Below are 24,686 nucleotides of genomic sequence, written 5' to 3' on the forward strand. Positions count from 1 at the left end.
ATAAAATCGTAACGACCGTGTGTCTGTACATTGACTATTTTGGCAAAATTTTCATACAGTTATCCGTTTCAGGTGTAATAATGACCATCTGAATATTTTTTAGCTTTGGTGTCTGTCGGTTTGTCTGTTTGTTTGTTTGTTTGTTTGTTTGTTTGTTTGTTTGTTTGTTTGTTTGTTTGTTTGTTTGTTTGTTTGTTTGTTTGTTTGAGTTCCTATAATACGAAAACTATTGGATATATTGCTACCAAACTTGATATTTAGAATCCACTTGTCCTTAGGAAGGTTTTAGGGCCAATATTATTTCTGAATACCTAAATTTACTAGGGGTTTATCCGAAATCGAAACCATGATTTCGCACTCCCCCAAAATATGCACATCCAAAATTAATGGAAATCTACCATCCTTAATGGAAATCAGTTTCTAAAACTTTTTTTCTCATGTGCATCAGTTTGATAGGAGGATTAATAAGGGAGATATCATGAACGGTCGGTTTTCCAGGCTAAGCGGACATAGCCTAAAAGGTGGTGTACGTGGAGGAGATATCTATCTATATAAATAAAATCGTAACGATCCTGTGTCTGTGCATTGACTATTTGGCGAAATTTTCGTACAGCTATCCGTTTAAAGGGTAATAATAACCATTAGCATATTTTTTGCTTTAGTTTCTTAAAAGTCCTACTTTTTTCCACCCTACCCCAAAATTAAGAATGCGGCACAATCTGCCAGACGAGCTACAAAATTGAAATTTGGCAAAATTATACGTTGTAGCCTGTAACCGACGGAAAACTTCCAAGATCATTAAATTTCTAACTTTTTATCCCCGAAGAATATCGAAATATCGAGGCAATTCTAATTACGAGGCATACCTTCGATTCGAAGTATTTCGTGGCTAAACGGTAAGTCCTATCACAAAATGGATGGCTCAATCTCGGTTCAATTTGGAGTGATCTACAACATTGGTCCTATGAATTTTTGTCGGATCTCTCTCCCTTCTACGTTAGATATGGCTGTATTTCAGGACTGTTAGTAAATTTTGCACTTTTTACACGCATAATTCATACTTTGAATCACTTATAGGAAAGATATAATTATCAACTACACGATCATTGACCCACACAGTAGCCATATGTGAGCCAAATGATACCTTTGTAGCTGTCACAGAATTATCCGAAAAGTAATGCACTGTGGGACAATCTTACCCAAATGTCACCTTATTCAACGTTTCTAACTCACTCTGACCCATGAATAGATGGAATACAAAGATATACCACAGGGACAGCCATTTAAACCTCTAAATACGGCGTCCTATAATAGAATCCGTTTGTCGATATGACGCACTTTTCATCAGCAGTTAATCTGTAAATGAAGGTCTGCAATATATTAAACATGCATATATATATATATATATATATATATATGTGTGTGTGTGTGTGTGTGTATTGATGTCGATTTGTAGGGATCAAGAACGGCTGTGTCTACTATTGTAATCAGTAATCCTGGCAGTAGGCAGGGAGTTCTTTACTAATTCCTGTGTATGTGGCTTTAGTAAAGAGGACCCCACCATTGTCATTGTAAAGAATAATTCCTTCTTGATTTCACTTGCAGAAGGCAAGGGAGCATGCAATTTTGTTCAAAACTCCCCTACCCGATTGTTTGGCTGTGGGCAAGGTTGCCCCCATTATAAACTAATGTACCCATCAAAAATGTGACTGGCATTAGTCATAGTGGCCTGCTATTTTAATGGAAACTCAGCAACTTATTGTGACTGGCAGTAAGTTGGCTGGCATGAGGAAAAGGGGCCTGTCATTATAATGATAACAGCACAACTCAATTTTGACTGGCAGTAGGGAAGTTGCCTGCCATTATAATAAAATCTCCTCAAATTAATCTGTCTGGAAGTAGGAAAGGGGGTCTGCAATTGTAACGAAAACTTTCTAAATCGATTGTGACCCCGCATTAGGCCAAGGAGCCTGCCATTATAATGTAAACTTCCCAACTCGATTGTGAATGGCAGTAGGCAAGTGAGCCTGCTGTTTTCAACACAGTTCCGCAATTCACACTTTACATTAGGAACAACGTATGGGGACCTCACCTTGTTGTTTCTTGGATAACGTTAAGAGACATGCAACTTTAAAGAAATCTTATTCACTGCATGTAGAGTTCTATATCCGTACACAATGTAGAATACCGTAGCGAAACACGGGTACATATGCTAGCCTATTACTAAATTTCAAATCCAGATTGTTTAGTAAAATATGTCCAGAATTACCCCAGTATGTAGCAATTGAACATTTTCGGTCGCTTATAAGGGATTACAACTTCAAAAGGAAATTCACAAATTTTACACAGGTATTATCACAGTCTCATATATATTCCCACAATCCGAAATCTATTGATGTTGTATTATGGCAGATTAATTAGTCCGTTATTCTGATTACTGTGGCCATACATCAATAAGATTCATCCGGGTGAGCTGTGACGTCGAATGATTCTGACATTTGGGTTGCTAATGTCTGTCATTACGGGCTAATCCCGCTGATGATGCGCTGTCTGTCCCGCTAAAGCAGCCCTGGTTAAATGCTTAACATGGACACCTCAAAAGCAGTGGAATAGTTCCATTTATCACACTGCGCCACATGGATATCTGACGTCAGATACACATATAATTGTGCTTCAGTTTCTCTCCCTCTCTCTCTCTCTCTCTCTCCTTCGCTCTACCTCGACACCCCGGCCCTGTATGTGTGTGTGTGTGTGTGTGTGTTTGTGTGTGTTTGTGTGTGTTTAATTCGTTCTTCTATGCACATTATCGCACACCACTGCATTGTACTGTGGGTTTTGTATCATGAAGTGGGATTTTTTCTTATTCTTATCCATATTCTTATCCTTATTCTCGGATCCTCAACCCCGAGACTTGTGGGCTCTGATTCCTTCCTCAACTTTTTCCATTCCTTATGTTCTGCCGTCCTAACGGAAGAAAGGCAGTAATTATCCAACTTGAAAGCTGAAAAAGTTGACTTCGAAATTCTATCTGTTACTTTCTACTTTACAGAGCGATTTGGTCGTGCGATTATAGTCGCGCAGCTGCGAGCTTGCATTCTGGAGATAGTTAGTTCGAATCCCACCGTCTGTCTCTTCCAGTTTTAACACTAAGCAAATACTGGGACCTTACCTCCCAAAACCTAGCCTTTTGCCGTTCTTCCTTCGCCGAAAGCCTTCGATGTGTTAGTATGACATTAAAAAATTAGCAAAACCAAAAATACTTTATAGATGACGTTTTAACTATAAACCTACCAGGAAAATTTATTTATGGCACAGCATCTAGCTTGAATAGTTACCAACAATGAATTAAATGACGTAGCAATGTGCAGATACAGCTTTCTTACATTTTAGCCAGTATTTACTGTCTTCTGTCAATGCTGAGAGCCAACGGCCGTAGCCGTGTTGAAACACCGGATCCCGTGGGCGTGGTCAGGAGTTGGATGGGTTGCCGCGCGCTGTTGGTGGGGGTAAGGGAATGTAGGAGCGGAAAGGAACTGGCCACCCTACCGCACGTAAACTCCGCCTCAGGAGCACCTCTGCGGAGGTTCGGGCCTGCCTTCGGGCAGAATAACCCTTACCTTACCTGTCAATGCTGAGCGTGGAATTAAAGTACGACTTTAAAACGCCGTACTTCTGTAGATATTGGTTTCTTACAGTGTGGTCTCTACTTACTGCTTCCTGCCATTGTAGATGTAGAAAAAATTGCAAAGGCAGTAACTGAACAAAATGTAGAACATCGAGACAATTCCAACGATACCACAAAATTTCGCACTATTTTTATTTCTGTAGTTACTGTAGTTAGCACGACAGTGCAACAATATTTGTTCCATCCCCGCTTAGGATTTCGCAGTCACATCATCAACGGTATCGTTAATGAACTGCAATCTTGGTCTGTCCCTCTAACTTTCTCTCTCTCCCTCTTTTCATTCCCACCACTGTCTCCCTTCGAAACACACCGAGCTCGATAGCTGCAGTCGCTTAAGTGCGGCCAGTATCCAGTATTCGGGAGATAGTAGGTTCGAACCCCACTGTCGGCAGCCCCGAAGATGGTTTTCCGTGGTTTCCCATTTTCACACCAGGCAAATGCTGGGGCTGTACCTTAATTAAGACCACGGCCGCTTCCTTCATACTCCTAGCCCTTCCCTGTCCCATCGTCGCCATAAGACCTATCTGTGTCGGTGCGACGTAAAAACAACTAGAAAAAAAAAATCTCCGAGACGTTCACCTTAAAGGTGTTGAGGCTATACAAGTGTGCAATAAACCAATCTGTTCGTGTCAATGGCGCCTTCCAAGGATTTCCCTTTACCTGAAGTCTAAGGAGCACATCCTCCTCAGACCCTTTTGCCATCCAGGTTATTCGTTCCATTCGTCTCCAACAGTGGCGTGCGGTGAACATATCCATTACCCCAGCTGCAAGAAAGTTTTTTTTGAAATATAAACAATATAAACTACACTCTCTAAAGTCAACATTACCATTACATAAGGCTGCGTTTTTCGTGAAAAGGTCTACCTGAGAAAGATCTTTCAAGAATATTTTCAACCACACACTCGCACATACTTCCAAATTGATAACAACGGCAGTGACGACACCATCATAACTTAATCTATAGCAGATTTTAAACAATGTACTTTCAGTTTCATCCGGTGACGCTTAGTAATAGTAGTACAGTTATGGTTTTCACAAAAATACATTGGGACTAACTATTTGTTTTTTACTTAAAAATCCTAATCTAAACTAATCAGACCGTAAGGTCTCAAACGCCATTTAAATGTCACGCTGACAGCTGTATAACAGATATATTTTTGCCGCCCTTTTTTAAAAAAATTGAATTTCACGCCATGTACTCTCGTTCTAGGGTTGGTACAAGTGTTGTGGCTTGGCGGGTGACGCTTGTCTTTTGTTTTGTGTCATGGCTGCTGTTTTGAACACGTCCTCTTGTCGAAAGTAAACACAAAGTAAAGAAGTATTTTTGTAGGATGCCTAGCTCAAGTAGATTGTTCAAGAAGTGTCGATGAGGGCAATTTGATCTGTGTCTATTCTGCTGAATTTCGTCTTTTCCTTTTGGGCATTCACTTGTTGTATGCTTGGCAGATTTACAGTAGTATCCACGGGCAGATGATAGTGCTGGAAAATTTAGGAATTAATCCTGGCAGAAACATGCGACAAATTTTCTAGTGAAATTGATGCAGAGCGAGTGAGAAAGGCTGACCTACAGGCTGATATGGTGATCAATAGGAACAGGGTAATAAGCAGGAACAGGAAAGGAGCAAGGGAAGATGACTGTGATGATCCAGATGATCCATAATATGGACCATTGATGCACTAGGCAGTGTTTAACTTTAATTCAATTTTTCCGAAGGTATAATTTTTAAAGATATTCAGGTATTTTTCTCAGTATATATTTAAGTCAGTTAAATGAAATTTTTACCAGCTGTTTTACTGTGTATGGTGAACATACTGACATTATTTTATGCCTCTAACTCAAATATTTCCAAAGTTATTGTGTATAACACTTCACATAAAGCAATTATCTTTGGCAGTAAAGTAAAAAAATATGTTTCTGCTATGTGTGAGGTTAGATGAAGTAATAAAATTGTCAGTATATACAGTAAACATTCCTTTTGAGCCATACCAAATTTCATCATTCTAAGCTTCATAGTTTTGTAGGAAAATACTTTTAAATATGGACAATTTAACATTCCCAAGATAGGGTGTACCACCTCCCCTTAACTCGTATTTTACCGTCGCCGAAGTTTTATAGTTTCACTCGCATACTGAGTGTACGTGGATCAACGACAAACGAGGGCAAATATTTGTCACGACGTATAACATACGTTATATTTATGAAGAATGCCACAGAACTCGCGAAACCTTCCCCTATAATCCAATAGGAACACTACAAACATTCACTATATACCACCATCAAAGGCAACCATTCGCGCTTAACTCTGTGTTCATGCTGGGCAACCTAAATATTTTTCTGCGGCCATCGGAACACATACTCTACACGTACTATCAATGAATAGCTCGAAAAAACTGTATACATGCTGAAACCTAAGACTTAAATATATTCTTCTATATTACAATTGATTTCATATACTGGCTCTATTTTTATTAGCAAGATGATGTTCAACTGGCTATACTGTTAAGATGTTGATAATTTTCTTGCAGTTTCTAGTGCGTGGCGCTGAAGACTTCGAATGTCAAGTATTAAATCTTTACCTTACCTAAGCTAGCTGGCCTGTCGCCGTAAATTGCTGTTGGGGGAGGGTCTACAACTCCGCCTCGCTGCCAGGACAAGGAAGCTTTAAGTGCATGCGTCACCCAACCGATTTTAAATTTCGCTGGGGTAGCTCTCTTTCGCGCCGGCAAGGAAACCCAGCTCGCTGGAGAAGATGAACTGCGGTAGTGCGAGAGGATTGTCGAGACTGCTGTACTTGGCTTGGCTTAGATGTTCACAGTTTTTTAAACTTTATAAACATCGTTCTAAGGAATAATTAGAAAATGTTAATACAAAGTTATTTACCCCAGCAGGGCTGGGGTAGATGGGGTTCAGTGCACGCTACTGGTCTCCAACACCAACATCACAGCTAGAATGCTTCAATCTTCTATTTCATGTTTGCCACTGGTGCATGCTTCCGTGCTATAAAGGGCAATACGCCAAACATAAGTTGTCACTTCTTTGGGTACGGTTCTAGAGGTGTGACGAGGAAGGCCTTCGCGTCCTCCATTTTGTCGTAAGTCATGGAGAGGTGCCAGTAGCGATGATTAGGGGGGGCAGTCATCCCCCCCACACACTTTGTTGAGAAAATATATCTGTTTTATTCCATTTTTGCCAGCTAAAACTAGGAATTATAGGAATTATTTTAAAAAGCAACTTTTACAAACCCTGTTGTCTTATCAGCAAATTCTTTCCTTTATTTTATCTAATTATTAACAAAATTACTAGCGGAAATACGCATAAAATGTCGTTTGTCGTGGTCAGCCGAGTTGTATATCGCCACAGCAAGTAGTGGAGACTTTGCATGTGCTGTGAGGAAGGGTAGCAGGGGTACATTTTTCCAAGGTCACAGACACAAGCATGATTCACTCTCTTGCTGCGCGCACTCGTCAGTCTGCAAATCTCCTTAGTGTCTGCTAATTTCTAAGTGTGTAGTCAATTACTAAATGATTTTAATTATATATTTACGCCGTACGTATATTTAATTGTAATACATATGTAATAATGTTCCTTTGGTGAAAGTTTTATTGAATACTATCAAAATCTCCGAAAGCTATTATTACCGCAGTTAAGTTGGTAAACTGTCAGCCTTTACATCTCTGTCGAAATTCGTTCAGAGAGCATCGAAAAACTTGCTGACTATATCCCACAAACCCAGCTACTTTTTGTTGTCAGTAAATTTATTTTGTCCCCCTACTTCTAATTTCCATTCGCCGCTACTGAGAGGTGCAGCCGAGCCTGAACTGGGTCGTGAGTGACGTCACTGAGTTGGGGCCTCGCTACTCGCCGCACTGCGAACCTACCGGACACGCATTGACCAGCGCTTCCCCCATTGCCCCGCTACATCAATGGAGGCCTCTGGCGTCGTGAAAAGGATCTGGACCTCGTGCCCAGAATATTCGCTTTCGAGAGGACTCTGGAGGCATCTTCTTTCTCGAAACATCCCGACGGGGTGAACTTAGTAGGTGAGACTTGCCAGTGGTGGTAGAGTTCAGCTTTGTCGGTGAGTGAGTGTCGCTGTGGGCAGTGACAGCCTGAGATTGAGGAGACAGTCTGCGGCGAGTTCTGTCAGTGGAACGGGGTGTTCGCTCTGCCTGTCTCTCCCCATGGAATACCTTCTCCGGCCAGTCGCTGTGTAGCGAACGTCGAGTTCTGGAGCGACACTGAGTATCAGCATGGAACAGTGAATGAATACTGCAGTGTGAGAGCGTACAGTGTACGTCATACTGAACTGCGAGATTGTCGTGCGCGGGCTGTGAACTGAGGACTATGATGCTGGCAGCGTGAGTAGCTGTGAGACTGAGTGAGCCGAAGAAGACTGGTGTGAATTAGTGTGACTGAACATTGATAACGCAGACAGAGAGCACTAGCTAGTGATATTGTGTGTGCTGTGTCGTGTAAGTTGTGATTTTGGTGGTCCTGGAGTAGCTGTCATGCATGCAGTACTTTGTGTAGTACATAACCTCGGGACGTGTAATGGATAGAGTTCATTGTCCTGAACCCACTGTCAGGATGTTGAACTTCTCTGGTTACGATAACACTATCTACCCACACTCTGCCCTGTCCAAGGTCTGCCTTGACCTATACCCAACGGGCCCGAACCGGGGAATCACGGATCTTACGTAAACATTGCACACACGTTAAACGAGCCATGAATAACATAACGGTCAAAATATTTCTTTCGGAAATTAACGCATTCGACCTAGAGAAAGCGTTGAATTTCGCACGCTTGAATTGGCGCTCTTGACTCCGCAGGTCTGCGGTGCGTGTTGGATTCACTCGTCGAGGGACCACGCCACTAAACTTCTTTCCTATTCCCTTAGTAATTGCACAGCACTTCGCGGAAACAATGTAGCGATATTAAGAGAAATAATGTAATTCTTGCATAGACTTTGAGCCAACGGCCGTAGCCATGTTGAAACACCGGATCCCGTGAGATCTCCGAAGTTAAGCAACATTGGGCGTGGTCAGGAGTTGGATGGGTTACCACGCGCTGTTGGTGGGGGGTAAGGGAATGGAGGGGCGGAAAGGAACTGGCCACCCTACCGCACGTGAACTCCGGCTCAGGAACACCTCTGCGGAGGTGCGGACCTGCCTTCGGGCAGAATAACCCTTACCTTACCATTGACTTTGGGTCAATAAAGGCAATAGAATAAGATTGTTTTAGTGAAAATAAAGGTTAATCAGTATAACAAGGGACGTTACACACGAAAACAATTTAATCTTATAGCTTCTAGAACAATTATACTCGTGGTAGAAATGTTGAAAGCACAAAGCAGTTCTACACCAACCGCACCTAACGAAGCGAGGATAATGGCTTAATATCACATGTTCCACATTTTTCTTCCAACGCAAAAATAACTTTGCCTATGTTTATTACCATTATACAAACAACCACTAGTCCCATAAAACGACTATAAGTGTATGTCAGTACGGCCTCAAAACAGCTGTTGGACAGTACGAGTTCCGGGTAGTGTATGGAGGTGCGGCCTGCGTAGCCGAGCGCGTAAATTCAAATACACGGACTTTAACGCTTTCTCGAGGTCGCACGAGTTAATTTCCGAAAGAATCGTTTTGGCCGTTGTGATATTCTTGGCTCGTTTAAGGTGTGTTCAAAATTTCCGTAAGATCAGCGATTCCCCGGTAAGTGCCCTTCCCTTAGGAGTTTAAAGGTACCGGTTGTTGCGCTCATTAAATTACTACGCCAACACGTAAGAGAGTCTAGAATGGTCCTTTTCTTGCTGAATGGCACCTTCGTTCGGACAGCTCTGTTCTTTTGTGTCTGTTGTGCTTCATCCAACTGCAGTAATTTTGCGCCATCGACATGTAAACATTTTCACTTATTTTAGAAGAATACTCCTTATTTTGAAATTGATTCCATTAGCTGGTGATCACACACTATTAGTTCTGTCTTTTCAAAGTTAACCTTCATGTTAAATTTAGCTGTAAAGAACTAAGTCCGTAACCTTATAATGATTTATGTAGTAATCTCTCCCTTTCTTCACTTCACTGACTGTGATATAATCAACAAACCTAATCATGCATACAGTACTTTGTGTAGTATATAACCTCGGGACGTGTGATGGATAGCGTTCTTTGTCCTGGACCCACTGCCAGGACGTGAAACTTCTCTGGTTACGACAACGCTACCTACCTCACACTCTGACCTTTCCACTGTCTATAACCAAATTGGTTACTCACTGAATGAGTGTAATCTTGAGCTCAGTGGCGGTATGTACATTTCTGTTGTCCAAAAATCTCTTGAGGATTAAAATACACCCAGCATCGTTTCGCATAAGTCATGATCAAAGAATTAGATTAATGTGATTTTCACTCCGATCGATTGAGTTATCACTTCAGTGCTTATATTGTGGCATCTAGATGGCATCAGACCTTCGGCACAACGGAGGGAGAGAGAATGAATTCATGAATAATTCATGAATTCTTCATCGAACATTTCTTCACTATCATTATCTTGTACGTGTTGATATTTTATTTTAAGTTTTTATTTGTTAGCAGTCCCTTCTTCGAGGATTGTATAGAAGTCTGTCGCTGCCTCAGTAAACGTATGTCATAGCTGAAGCGGAAGCAAATATTTCCGTGCTCCATTGTAAAAGTAGTTGAAATTTTGAAGCTCTATTGTTATTCAAATCATTTTCTTGACAGCTACAGGATGCACAGAATCTCATTTCCTTTCTATTGCATAAAACTTCTATGACCGGGCGAGTTGGCCGTGCGCGTAGAGGCGCGCGGCTGTGAGCATGCATCCGGGAGATAGTAGGTTCGAATCCCACTATCGGCAGCCCTGAAAATGGCTACGGCCGCTTCCTTCCAACTCCTAAGCCTTTCCTATCCCATCGTCGCCATAAGACCTATCTGTGTCGGTGCGACGTAAAGCCAATAGCAAAAAAAAAAAAAACCTTTTATGTTTACGAATCTGTCGAAACTAGTGTAAGATCAATAAATACTATAAATACGTCATGATCAAAGAACTTGTAATAATTTATACTACCTGGAAACGGAAATATTTAATTAGAAACAGAACGTAGAGTAAAGTCTCACCACTTCGACGAATATGGAAACGCTGCTTGCTTGTTGTTTTAAGGGGCCTAACATCGTAGGTCATCGGCCCAATATGGAAACGGGCCGTGTCATATTACTCGATATTCAATTTAAAAAGTGTTTTTTCCTTGAAAGAAATTTCTAAGAGTAAATATTAAAAGATAATACTCTATTATCAATCAATCAATCAATCATCAAGCTTTTTCTTAAATGTTTAAAAACAACATGGGAATTTATCGAATATTTACCTTGATAAATTATTCCAACCCCTTATTTCTCGTCCTATATACGAATATTTGCCCCAGTTTGTCGTCTTGGATTCCATTGTGAGTTTTCCTACTGTTAAAATCCCCACTATAGTTTAATAGTTTACAAATGTCATTCCACACCACCTCTCCAGTGACAGTTAGGGACATGGCGCGTAGTCGAGCAGCTGGTCTCCTTACTCCCAAGTCTACCCAGCCTAAATTTTGCTACGTTTTCGTAACATTACTCTTTTGTCAGATATCACCAAGATTTTCCGTTGCATCTTTTACAGCTCTTGTATCAAGTAATCCTGGTATGGGTACCACACACTGGATACTCTAACTGTGATGTTACCAGAGACTTATATGCCCTTCCCTTTACATCCTTACTACAACCCCTTAAGAAGCCTCTGTAACTCAGGCAGCAGCGCGTCGGCCTCCCACCGCTGGGTTCCGTGATTCAAATCCCGGTCACTCCATGTGAGATTTGTGCTGGACAAAGCGGAGGCGGGACAGGTTTTTCTCCGTCATCGCTGTCATCTTTCATTCCAGGAACACTCTCCAATATCATTTCATTTCATCTGTCAGTCATTACTTATTGCCCCAAGGGAGTGCGACAGGCTTCGGCAGCCGGCACAATTCCTATCCTCGCCACAGGATGGGAGCTTCATTCATTCCATCCCCGACCCAGTCACTGACTGGAAAACAGGTTAATGGTTTTCATTTACAACCCTTAAATATCCTCATAACCATGTGAAGAGGTCTGTGATCATTATTTACAATCCCGTTTGTGTGGTCACGCCAATGGACATCTTTCCTTATATTAACACCTAGGTACCTACAGTGATCCCCATGAGGCACCAGCACACCATCAACGCAGTAATTAAATATAAGACGACTTTTCTTTTCGAGAAACTTACAATCTGACTTTTCATCCAACACCAACATACTATTGTCTGCTGTCCATTACACAACGTTGTCGAGGTCTTTTTTTTTTTTTTTGTAGTATTTCACAAACCTGCAAGTTATTTACTACTCTATATATTATCATTTCATCCACAAATATCCTTATCTGTGATTCCAGTTCTTTTTAAATACCGTACATAAAATGTATAAAAATACAATAATACTGCCCTGTGACATATCAACTAACGTTTCACCTACTCTAATTATCTGAGTTATATTTGCTAGATATTTACCCACCCAATCCACCCTTTTTCTGTCTAGTCTAACAGCCCCCATTTTCGTCAGAAATCTCCCACGATCTACCCTATCAAAAACTTTGGATGTGTCATTAGCAACACAGTCCATTTGACCTCCTGAATCTAAAATATCTGCTATATCTCGTTGGAATCCTACAATTTGAGCCTTACTGGAATAACCTTTCCTAAACCCATTCTAATTAAGTTAACCGCAATTTACAACCATGATTAATTTCATCATAATTGTATCAATTGCCCTATTCTGGAAAATAAAATTGATATTTGTGTGTTTTTTAAGACAAAGTTAATTTTGCTTGACCGAGGCTCATTGTGTCGGACTACTGGACGTATCTAACTGGCAAAGTTCTGAATAGGGGGTCTCTACTGCAAAATGAATTTTTTAAATTTATTTTTTGCAAGTTGCTTTACGTCGCACCGACACAGATAAGTCTTATGGCGACGATGGGACAGGACAGGGCTAGGAATAGGAAGGAAGCGTCCGTGGCCTTAGTTAAGGTACAGCCCCAGCATCTGCCTGGTGTGAAAGTGGGAAACCACGGAAAACCATCTTCAGGGCTGCCGACAGTGGGGTTCGAACCCACTATCTCCCGAATGAAATAATTATTAACAGAATGACATGTTTCATTCTTGAACGGACCTTTACGAAAAATCTGTATCAGTTGAAGCGTACAATTATGTTCAGTCCGCAGTTTTATGTCCACTGACAAAAGGTCCATCTTTTACAGTCCACAGTTCTTAAGTCCACTTAATTTTGTCAACATGTATAATGCGTTAAAGCAAGTGTGTCCACTTTTATAATGTCCATGATCATATGGGGTATGTTTAATGTATGTCCAGAGACCTAACGCTACTCAGTTACGCTCATTTTATGACTGCGAATATATTACGTTTTTGTTAATAAATATTTCAATAATTTTAAGACAGATTACATTATAAATAATCGAACTAATTTATTCTCTTAATGGAATAACATTACTATTACGCCATTCATAACTTCACAACTTACAGCGCATATTAAAGGCGATAAGGCATATAATGTAGAACATGTTTCGGTCGTTTGTGACTTTTCTTAGTTATAAGTACATCATTTACATGAAATTTTTAATATGCACACATGGTAGTACACATTGGAAACATTTTCAAAATACACAAACAGTCGTAGAAAGTCGTAGAACTTTTTTAGTCATCTTGAATACATGTATAAAATCTGAAAATATCTTTAGTAACATGAAACTATTTATATTACCCTTAATATTAGTTATTAAATGTATGGGTAAATTATATATAAAAATCCTATTTTTACAAGTTACGAGAATGGATCGCCAGAACTTTAGAGTAACATTTAAAATCGATATAAGTTTCTTTAACATTCCGCTTGCTCTCATTACTCATATTGGTTATAAATTAAAATGTATTACAAAGAAAACAAAATATTATTGTGTAAATGATATTAAAAATAATTTTTATACTTAGAATAACATTTGTATACCTCCAGGGAGTTATTTGGTGTTAATTGTTGACCTCACTCTCGATAAACTTCGGTAGCGTCGTGTGAAGTAGTTCCACTTTAAATCAGCGTATTTAAAAGAATTTTCGACCTATCTAATCGCTATTAAAACTGCCACATGTTGTTGAAGTGGATTGTTCAATTAAACCTTATGTGATTCTATTTAGTAACGTTGAATGTCGGTATGGAACAGGGAAGTTATTAAAATTATTGATAATTTGTATAAAGTAGGTACAAATTGATAATTTGAAAGTACACGTTAAATAAAGTTGTGAATTAATTACTAGTTACGGAAAAGAATTAACAATCGACATTTTACTTTAAATTGACAACTTATTCAAAATTAAGTTTCATCCGGTAACATAAGCTCCTAAATTTCACCTTTTTCTCTGTAAGTAACATACTTTCCAACTGCATATTTACTCAGGGACTGCCAATTACTTCAATTCGGGAGCCATCCGAAATATATTTAATTTATTGCATGCTTCAGGATTTTCATCCAAATTACAACAGCATTCTTTGTGATGCAGGGTAAAATTACAAATGATTATAAATATTACCTAGACTTAGGTAATTACATCTAATCTAAACGAATCTAATTTATCTCATTCATCCCGTTATTATGGGCTTGTGTTGTATCATAATCAGTATCTGTTAATCCTAGCCGTGAATTCTTTTTAAAATGTTGTCTAGTTTGTACTGAAATCAAAAGCATTCATATCCCGAGATGCAGTGCAGTGTTGCCAACTTATATTTTCAAGATCCGCTAAATACTACTAAAATCTGCTGAAATTCCGACAAGAAATCCGATCTCAAATAATGAACAATAATAATAATAATAATAATAATAATAATAATAATAATAATAATAATAATAATAATAATAATATCTGCACTTACCTGATGTGTAAGTTTCACTGGGATTAACCCCTGCCTGCGAGCCGGCGAGCTAAAACTTGTAGACGTTTTACCGCCGGGTGCAAACTACGTGAATCCCATACCGCAAGGGCCACACACAAAACAGGCCAGTTCATTAAACGGTCTTCCTTCATAGCATAAGTATAAATGCTACTCTCTCACAGTTTCATTATCTGTCGTCATTCGTCAACTAAGAGATAAGTAACCTTTCCCCACGCATTACAAATTTATGATACCTTGATCTCATAACATCAAATCCAAATAACATGTTTTCCTCATGTCACTGCTAGCTCCTGGCAAGAAATACGGAATAGCTCGGAGACAGACTGGAGAACATGTTTTTTTTAAAAAAAACGTAAAATGGATAAGACCCTAAGTTCCGCTATAATAAATCTAGAATTCCGCCCAAAAATCCGCTGTCTGCTAAATTATATATTTCTCCGCCGACAGTCTTCTAATTCCGCCAAATTTAGCGGAAAATCCGCTAAGTTGGCCACACTGATGCAGTGTTATACACAGGTAATTTGTAAAATAGTGAATTTTGATGGGCAGATATTCCAACATTTTTATAGTTGTCGGTGAGCACATCCGTCATGTTGTTGTAAAATTGTAGCTTGGTTCATGCGGCAAAATCACTAAAACTCGCGACCGCACGTACCTATAGATGACGTTCAATTTCTCTACGCGAGGTCTATCGATATCCGTAATAATACGAAGGTTGGAACTTAAATAGTGGCAACTATTTATCTACAACAGATACAAAAGAGTTACATGTTAGCAACCTTTACTGTCCTTCAATGTAGTCACCAACGTTGTGTATAACCCGTTGCCAGCGATGTGGAAGTCGTATACGTTTAGCAGAGCTTGTTCTGTTGATGGTGCGAATGGAGCGGTCTACTGACTGTCGAATCTCTGCAACAGTTCTGAAGCTCACGAATTGTCTGTTTTCACGCGGCAAAGAGCATGCACTTCTTCTTCACTGACGCTCGTAGGACGAACTGCCCGATGAATGTCCGCCACAGTTTGCCGACCATCGTCGAAGGCTTTTACCCAACGTGCCACTGTTCTGTAAGGGAATGCAAATTCCCCGCAAGCCTCTTGAAGACCTTGACGACGCTGTTATGCTGTACGACCTCTGGCGCATTCAATCTTGATCCAACTCCGTTGTTGATGTTTGGAAATCATAGTGACAACGTTATGTTAGACCGCTAGCTCACAAGCGACTGTGTTTCTCTTGCTTGTGCGCACGCAGGTGATGTGGGAAGGGCGAGTCCATTTGCTCTGAGGTAAGGTAGATATGTAACCAACGTGTGCTATCAGCGACAGTAATAGATTCCGTTGCATAGCGTCTCCACAGCAGTGTTTCCACTATTTAAGTCCCAAACCTCGTACTTGGGTGAAAATTTAACTCCTCCTCATCTAACCTTTCAAAGGCCATTCCTGAACATAGGCTTCGTCCAATTGTTTCCATGCCTTTATGTGTTGGGCAGTTTCAATCTATTTTTCCCCGCGTGACGCTGGATATCGTTTTCCCACCTTAACTGGGGCCGGCCAATTCTCCTTCGTGAAGTTTTGAGTATGCATTGTACAATAAACGTTTTCCATTTGTCGTCACCATTTACAACATGGCCACCTTATTGCCACTTGAGTTATGCCCCTCTTTCCACCACACCTATAACCCCTCCTCTCCTCCGAATCTCCTAGTTTGGTATTCGGCCCTCAAGCTGACCCCCAGCATCGCCGACTCCATCGCTGGCTGGCAAATTAGTTGATTTCAGCTTTTGAGCACAACCTTTTGAGGTTTATAGAGAAGTTTGATTCACGGAGGTTGTAACTTAATGGATGTCATTCAGATCAGTCCGAATCTTCTTGTAATCTCTGCTGTCTGGTTGTCTTGCCCAAGTTTAAAATTGTGGCCAGGTTACACATATTCAACATTTTCAACGGTGTGATCGTTGATGTTAACCTGCATTTTGTTTTAGACTTTAGTTTTCTGCTGGTCCCTTTTCAGTCCCACAGCTTGAGAGTCTTCATTTATTTTCTGCAGCATTGTTTCCAGTTCACCGGCATCACTGGTGTAAGGACGACGTCATCAGGAAAGCTCAGGTGACTAAGATATTTATCGTCAATGTTGACTCCCTTCTGGTCCCAAGCTAGTTTCTTGAACACGTCTTCTTACGCGAGATGGTATCATCTTGTCTAACGCCTCTCCACGTGTGGGTAAAATGTTATATATTTGAGAATTGTGCGATAATTTCCAAAATGTTTCAATATCCGAAATTGTCTATCGCAATTGGAAGCAACTGGAAATAATATCAAAGATAATATAACAATCCCAGGATGTCCAAGGCTGGGTGTAGCAGAACCTAAAGGCAACGAAAGGAAGTCTAGATAGCAGAGACTGCGAGTCATAACTGATTAGGCTCAAATTTAGTCCATGGAAATAGATAAACTTGAAAACATCCAGAAAATGTAATCAAGTCAACAGCGATTGGAAATGACGTGCTGTCACAACATTCACAAGAAGAGCCCAGTTAGAAAAAATATATACGTATACGTTAACTCTGCAAATTGTGTTCATCAAGACAAACATAAACAGCCAGTTCCCAGGCCGTATGAACTAATAAGATGCCACTAAAATCCTAGCTTCCTCTGTGAATTGAAACCGTGTCCCTCAGAACTGATGGCCGTTATGTTGACGATTCCAGGAGAATGACTTAAGAAAACATTACTTTTCACCATCATCGATCAATCCACTTTGGGGGAAGAGGCCTTCCCCATTTCCTTCCAGGTTACGACTTTGGTCCACTTGTAGGGATTAGATCTTGCTATATACCCAGCAATACCTCTTTTTGTACGTCCTTTAGTTCAGTCTTTTAGCCCTGTTACATTGTTAAGGGGTGTGTCTTTCAGAGAAACACCCAATAAGCTTCCTTCCCTCCTTCGCTGAACAAAGTGGAAGAGTAATTTAGTTGGGGATCATGTCTCAGCACCGCATACAAGGACGGGCAGAATACCAGCATCCATTATTTCCTTCTTGATATTAAGAGGGTAATCGTTCTTGAGAACGGATCTAAGTGACTAGTATTTCTTTCAAGTAATCGTTGTTCTTCTCCTGATCACTTTACTCAACCTGCTTTGAAAAGACAGTAAACCAAACCAAACCAAACCAAACCCCCACGTCGCAACAGCCCCGAAGGGACATGGCCTACCAAGCTGCTCAGCTCGCTAGACTGCAGATTACGAGGTGTCGTCCAATAGGCAGGGCAATTTTCTAGGATGTTATTCTTGGCTTTCTAGACTGAAGCCGCCATCTCACAGTCAGATAGCTCCTCAATTGTAATCTCATAGGCTGAGTGGACCTCGAACCAGACCTCAGAACGAGGTAAAATCCCTAACATGCCTGGAATCGAACATGGGGAATCTGGTTAAGAGTCAGGCACGCTTCCTCTACGGGGTGGGACTGGCTTAAAGGACACCACCTGGACTAAATAAGTCTTCTAAAACATAGAGAAGTGACTCTCATATGCGATATGCAATCACCTTGGCGGAATTCTCTCTCAATTTTAAATGAGGTTCCAAATGAATCAATCTGGACTCTCCCTTTACTTTGATCTACCGTAATTTATTTAGTATGAAATGCTGTCTGATGGGTTCATTTGTTCTACAACGTCAGTTATCAGTCCGCAGAAGCTCTGGTTTGTAATTGCTAGCCTCAAAGGTTGACTTTCCTATTTCTTCCTCGCTCAGGTTTCTAATCACATCACGTACAGATATGTTTCACGTTTCAGCCGAAGGAATTACGTAGCTCTCCCTAGGTGATCCCAGAATAGAAATTGCCACCTTATCCGCTATCGTAAAGAAACACTAGGATTTATCCCACGTACATGACTAGTGTCGATGTAAGTCTGACTCATTCCTTAGTGTTGGGTCAAGGAAAAAATTACATCTCCATAAATTTTCTTGAGAGTCCGGTTTCTTGGCTGAATTGTTAGCGTCCATACCTTTGGTTCAATTCCCAGACAGGTCGACGATTTTAGCCGCGTCTGATGATGATGATGCTGATGATGATAATTATTTTTATTTAAAATCTGCTTTACGTTGCACCGACACAGATAGGTCTTATGGCGACAATGGGATAGGAATAGGAGGGAAGCGGCGAGCCCTTAATTAAGGTACAGCACCAGTATTTGCCTGGTGTGAAAATGGGAATCCACGGAAAGCCGTCTTTATGGCCACCGTCAGTGGAGTTCGAACCCGCTATCTCCTGAATGCAAGCTCACAGTTGCGAGAGCCTAACCGCATGGCCAACTCGCTTGGTGCATCTGGTCAATTTCCCTGACTCGGATATTTTTGACCCACCGAGCAAGTTCGCCAAGCGGTTATGGTCTCGCAGATGTGAGCTTACATTTGGGAGATAGTGGGTTCGAACCGCACTAACGGCATCCCTGAGGATGTCTTTCCATGGTTTTCCATTTCCACACCAGGCAAAGACTGGGGTTGTACCTTAATTAAGGCCGCAGCCGCCTCCTTCCCACTCCTAACTTTCTTCTATCCCGCCGTCGTCGTAAGACCAATCTGTGTCGGTGCGAAATAAAACAAATTGTTAAAGAAAAAATTGTGACCAATTAACTCTTCTTCACACACATAACGTACCACACTGTAACATTCGTAATAGTAATTTCTAACACGTAATCACAACATGTAATCTCTCAACATTGAATTAAGCTTAGGAAGGGTATCCGACCGCAAAACAGGGCCACGTTAAAATGTGAATCACATTTCGCATTCGCAACCCCCCAAAATGTGGGAAGATTGGTTGGATAATAATAATAATAATAAAACATTACCTTGAGACTATGAGGAAATCACCCCCTAAAACTGGGCTGTGTTATTCCACCAACCATCTCTTTATAAAAAAATATTCTGGCACTTCCTTCATATAATCAGATCGACTGATTAAAAACTTCTGAAATTTTACTAAACGAAAGGCAACAGAGTTAAAAATCACGAGACAGACCCTATTCTAGAAAATAAAATTGCTACTAGGGATGAATCTGGACGAATGGCCAAAAGCTACCAGGATTTTCAAAGTGGAATCACAGTCCAGAAAAATGAGGAGAACTCAGCCAAAAGAATTTAAAAGATACAGGCAGGACACCAGCAAAAAGCTAGATATTGGATATGTGATTACTTGTTAGCGCACATTCCCCAGTAGCTCAGTTCGAATGTAGAAAGAAAATTTCGTTTTATTGAAGTGGAAAAATGGCGATGACTGGTACAGAACGAATGAGAAGGGAAAACTTTTCAAATGTGCTGCTAGCAGAAGAATTTTTAAATGTAAGAGTGGTGGATTGTATAACAAATGGTGAGGTATTGTATCAAGTTGAGGAGAAGATTCGAAGAAATTTGATTACGACAAGTGATGAATAGATGACACACATCTTGTTACACCCAGGACTTGTTCAGTTTGTTTTAGAGGTAACTGAAAGACAGGGTGGCCAATACGTTAATATAATAATTGTAGAGATTACACTATAAGATGGATTCAATAGTTACCTAAAGATGAAGAGGAAAAACTGAAATGGAGATCTGCTAAAACAATACAAAATTACAAAAAGTATTATTATTATTATTATTATTATTATTATTATTATTATTATTATTATTATTATTATTATTATTATTATTATTATTATTATTATTATTATTATTATATAGAATTTGCACTTTTCCGGGTTACAAGAAATTCAGATAATGCAGGAAATATTACATTATAAAATTAAAGGAAATATAACAATATGTTTACTTGGGCAGCAGAAGTAAGGAGGGCATAAACTGCCGACTAGCATATGCAAGGAAGGTCTTTTCTTAAGAAAAGAACATTTGCTTGCTTTAAATATTCTTCAAATAGGATGCAGCTACTTATTTACGGAAGTGAAACATGGACAATAAATAAGTAGCTCGGAAAGAAAGGTATCGAAATATGCGTTACAGAAGAATTCTGAAGGTGAAATGAGTAGATCGAATCACGAATAAAGAGATACCGAATCTAGTTGGTGAGAGGGAACGATTTAGCGAAAAATTTGACCAGGGGATAATAGGACACATCATAAGACACCCAAGACTTGTTCGGATAGCTTGTGGGGGAGGTATAGGTCTAAGAGTTAAGAACAGTAGGGTTAGACCAAGGCATGAATGTGACAAGCAGATTATAGTAGATGCAGGATGTGGTAGTTACGTAGAATTGAAAAGAATGGTGTGGCATGCAAAGCTGCATCAAACTAGCCTATGAACTGATGACTCAAACAGCAACAGTAAGCTATCAGACTAGAGACCACTAGTTACTATTTTATAGATTGCTTTTGAATTCCATTTTCATGTTATATAATAAGGTAGGCCTATATCTTTTGTTTACGGTCTGTATGGCTCCGAAAATCAACCTTGGGGCCTTGGTAATGAAGCAATGGAGTACCGACCTTATTTCGTATTCCGCTCCTGTTCCATACATTCATTTCCTTTTTGCTAGTGAGCGAGACTGTGTGAATCCCCTGGAGGACGATGTCGAGTACGATATATCGATCTACAGCAGCACGGTATTGGCCACATCACTCAGGAGTTCTCCGAGCACGTACTCTTGTTTGCAACTCGAGCGAGGCACCAACTCAAAATTCAAGTTCACAATACTGTAATTATGCTTGGTGGTCACTACACCGTCCAACAGTTTCAGGTCTCAACTCTACAGACGTGAGGAGATATATTCACCCCATCACCTCTTTTCCGTAGTGGTTACAGCAGCAGACGATATTATGCTCAATCTACAATGCGGTTATATCACTGATCTGTATACATGGATGGCTGGTAGCTTGGGTAGCAGTAAGCCGGATTGAAGATGACTGGCGTAGTAAGATGGCAGCGAGCGCACGGTGCAGTAGACCACGAGGAGCGCGCTTGTTTTGTTTATGCTTAGTTCAGTGACGCCAGGCCTCCTGATTGTAGTTCCACGGGTGTTCTGTGCTGTTTTATTGCAATACCCCACACATTTACAAAGGAATTAAGATAAAATACACCAATGAAAAATCACTACTTTAGATATTTCACTCGCTGAATTGAAACCACATGTTACTTCTGCATGTTAGTAAAATATAAACAAACAAGGGAGCCATGCTTATACCACTACGATTAACACAAATACGAATTTCTAAATGAAAATAATACAAATACATAATATATTTAAACTATCAAAGTAACAGGTGTGGCAGATATAAACTGAGTACTATTTGGAAGAGGTACAACATTCTCTCCGTCAGTTCAAATTACAATATTTCCTAACATAACGTAATTGTATTGATTACGTAATAAACAAGTGACTGTCAGCATGCCGAAGTGTACTTCTACGGCAAATACGCCACGAAATACTTGAATATCCAGCGAAAAACACACAGTAAACTATCATTATACCGTTACAGCAGAAGTGGGTGTGGTTCTGGGCTTTTAAATGTCCTGTAGGCTCATATTAAATGGATTCTACAAGCTTTAAACAAGCCGGAATTACTAAAATAAAAACATTTTCTGAAAGGGGACAAATAGGGCTGTTTTGTGTACGAATAAAAAGAAAAACTGAGTTTCTGGCTCAAAATACGAAAAATTCAGTCATACCTCCCGTCAAGAATGCATAATTACGTGGCATACATGTGTAACATTTACAGCAATGTTTCCAGAAACTGTTCTTCACTTGTATTGTATTACCGATCGCTAACTGCAAGTATTCAGCACCTAAGTTAATATTTGTCGGCCGTTATTATACACTCATTTTTATTGCTATCCCGGAGATTCACTGACCTAGGAATGACGTGTCGATGTTCCCAATTTCCGTATGTTTTGAGCGAACATGTTCCTATATTTTTAATTATTCCAATGCGCCATTAATTGCGATTTAAAATTGATTATATTATCATTGCTTCCCCATAAGGAGAGCTCTAGGGTGGGTACACCAACATGGCGGACCGCGTGTTCAACTTGGCGTACTTTCTCCTGTAGCGGAGAGCTGCCATCAGCGATCCATGTATAGAGATCAGTGGGTTATATGCGGGGACATGGCCAGTTCAGTCGTAAAATTCGCCCACTTGCCGTTGTTTGGCGACAGCGAACCGTGGATGTAAACGTGACTAGCGCTCATTAATTTCAATACACCTAATAATTTACGTAAGAACTCCCTGTAAATTCTATATACAACAATTGTTTATGATTGAGTAAGTGAGGAAATAGTAAAAAAAAAAAAAAAAAAGTCACGTTACGTGTCTCTTTCCATGTAAATGTCAGGTCTCACGCTGGGCTTTCCGCACCGCAGTGACACAGCATATAGGCCTAAGTGGGCAGGCGAGAGGTCAGTGTGTGCGCTTCTGCGACTGCAACGTTGTGGTTACGCTATTTTTTTTATTTGCTTTTCGTCGCACCGACACAGATAGGTCTTATGGCGACGATGGGATAGTGAAGGCCTAGGAGTGGGAAGGAAGCGGCCGTGGCCTTAATTAAGGTACAGCCCCAGCATTTACCTGGTGTGAAAATGGGAAGCCACAGAAAACAATCTCTAGGGCTGCCGACAATGGGATTCGAACCCATTATCTCCCGGATGCAAGCTCACAGCTGCGCGACTTTAACCGCACGGCCATCTCGCCCGGTCTTTGTGGTTACGTCGTGAAGGTGAATGAACAGCCAGCGTTCATTTGGGTATTATGGGAATAGGGGTATATTTTAATTTCCAGTGGAGAGAAATCCAGGACATTTTCAATATAACTCATGTTATAAAAATGAGTTATTTCTTTTCTGTTTACGTTAATTGACCGAACAATAAATAGTTTCTTCTTGATACTGGCTTTACGTCCCACCGACACACATAGGGCTTGTGGCGACGATGGGATAGTAAAGAAGCTAGGAGTTGGAAGGAAGCGGCCGTGGCATTAATTAAGGTACAGCCCCAGCATGTGCCTGTTGTGAAAATGGGAAACCACGGAAAACTATCCTCAGGGCTGCCGACAGTGGGATTCGAACCCTCTATCTGCCGGATGCAAGCTCACAGCTGCGCGCTCCTCACCGCACGGCCAACTCGCCCGGTAATAAATAGTTTACCTCTACCTCAATATACTCTTATACTTTACCCCATAAATTGCAATTTCTGCTGTTGTAATTTAGGAGGTTTTTTAATTTAATTTTATTTATTTATTTTTTTTTTTTTTGCTAGTTGCTTTAAGTCGCACCGACGCAGATATGTCTTATGGCGACGATGGAACAGGAAAGGGCTAGGAGTGGGAAGGAGGCGGTCGTGGCCTTAGTTAAGGTTCAGCCCCAGCATTAGCCTAGTGTGAAAATGGGAAACCACGGAAAACCATTTTCAGGGCTGCCGACAGTGGGGTTCGAACCTACTATCTCCCGAACTGGATAATGGCCGCATTTAAGCGACTGCAGGGGGTATACATTAGAAACATTCCTAATTTAATAAGGAGTAAGACTTGTTGTTGCTTGAGTTTACATGAGCTGATAAACACATCACATGTTTACCAGGAATGACAGAAGTTAGATTATTTAATTGAAAATATACTGTATATCTACTTGTTATTGCATTTACAGTGTTGTTGTACTTGGAAGATAAATAGCTGTGTCTTTACAAGATATGGAATTCGTTCGATACTTAGAGTGGACGTCTAATGATAAGTTTTAAATATTGTTTTCGGAAATTCAGTGAATGTATCTTTATATCGAGCGCAGTATAAATAAAACCCGAATGTTTTTGAAAGGTCGGTTTTCCTTGTTAATGCAATATCTTCTTCTTAAATAATTTACTCCAATTAACATTTCATTGAATGGTTTGTTAATAAGGAAGGGACACTGGTAAAGGCATAATGAAAATTCACAGCCTGTTACCAGTCATTCGACCGGGTCAGGAATGGAATGAATGAAGCCCCCATCTAGC

The sequence above is a fragment of the Anabrus simplex genome, chromosome 1 (genome assembly GCF_040414725.1).
Source record: "Anabrus simplex isolate iqAnaSimp1 chromosome 1, ASM4041472v1, whole genome shotgun sequence".
Taxonomy (NCBI): domain Eukaryota; kingdom Metazoa; phylum Arthropoda; class Insecta; order Orthoptera; family Tettigoniidae; genus Anabrus; species Anabrus simplex.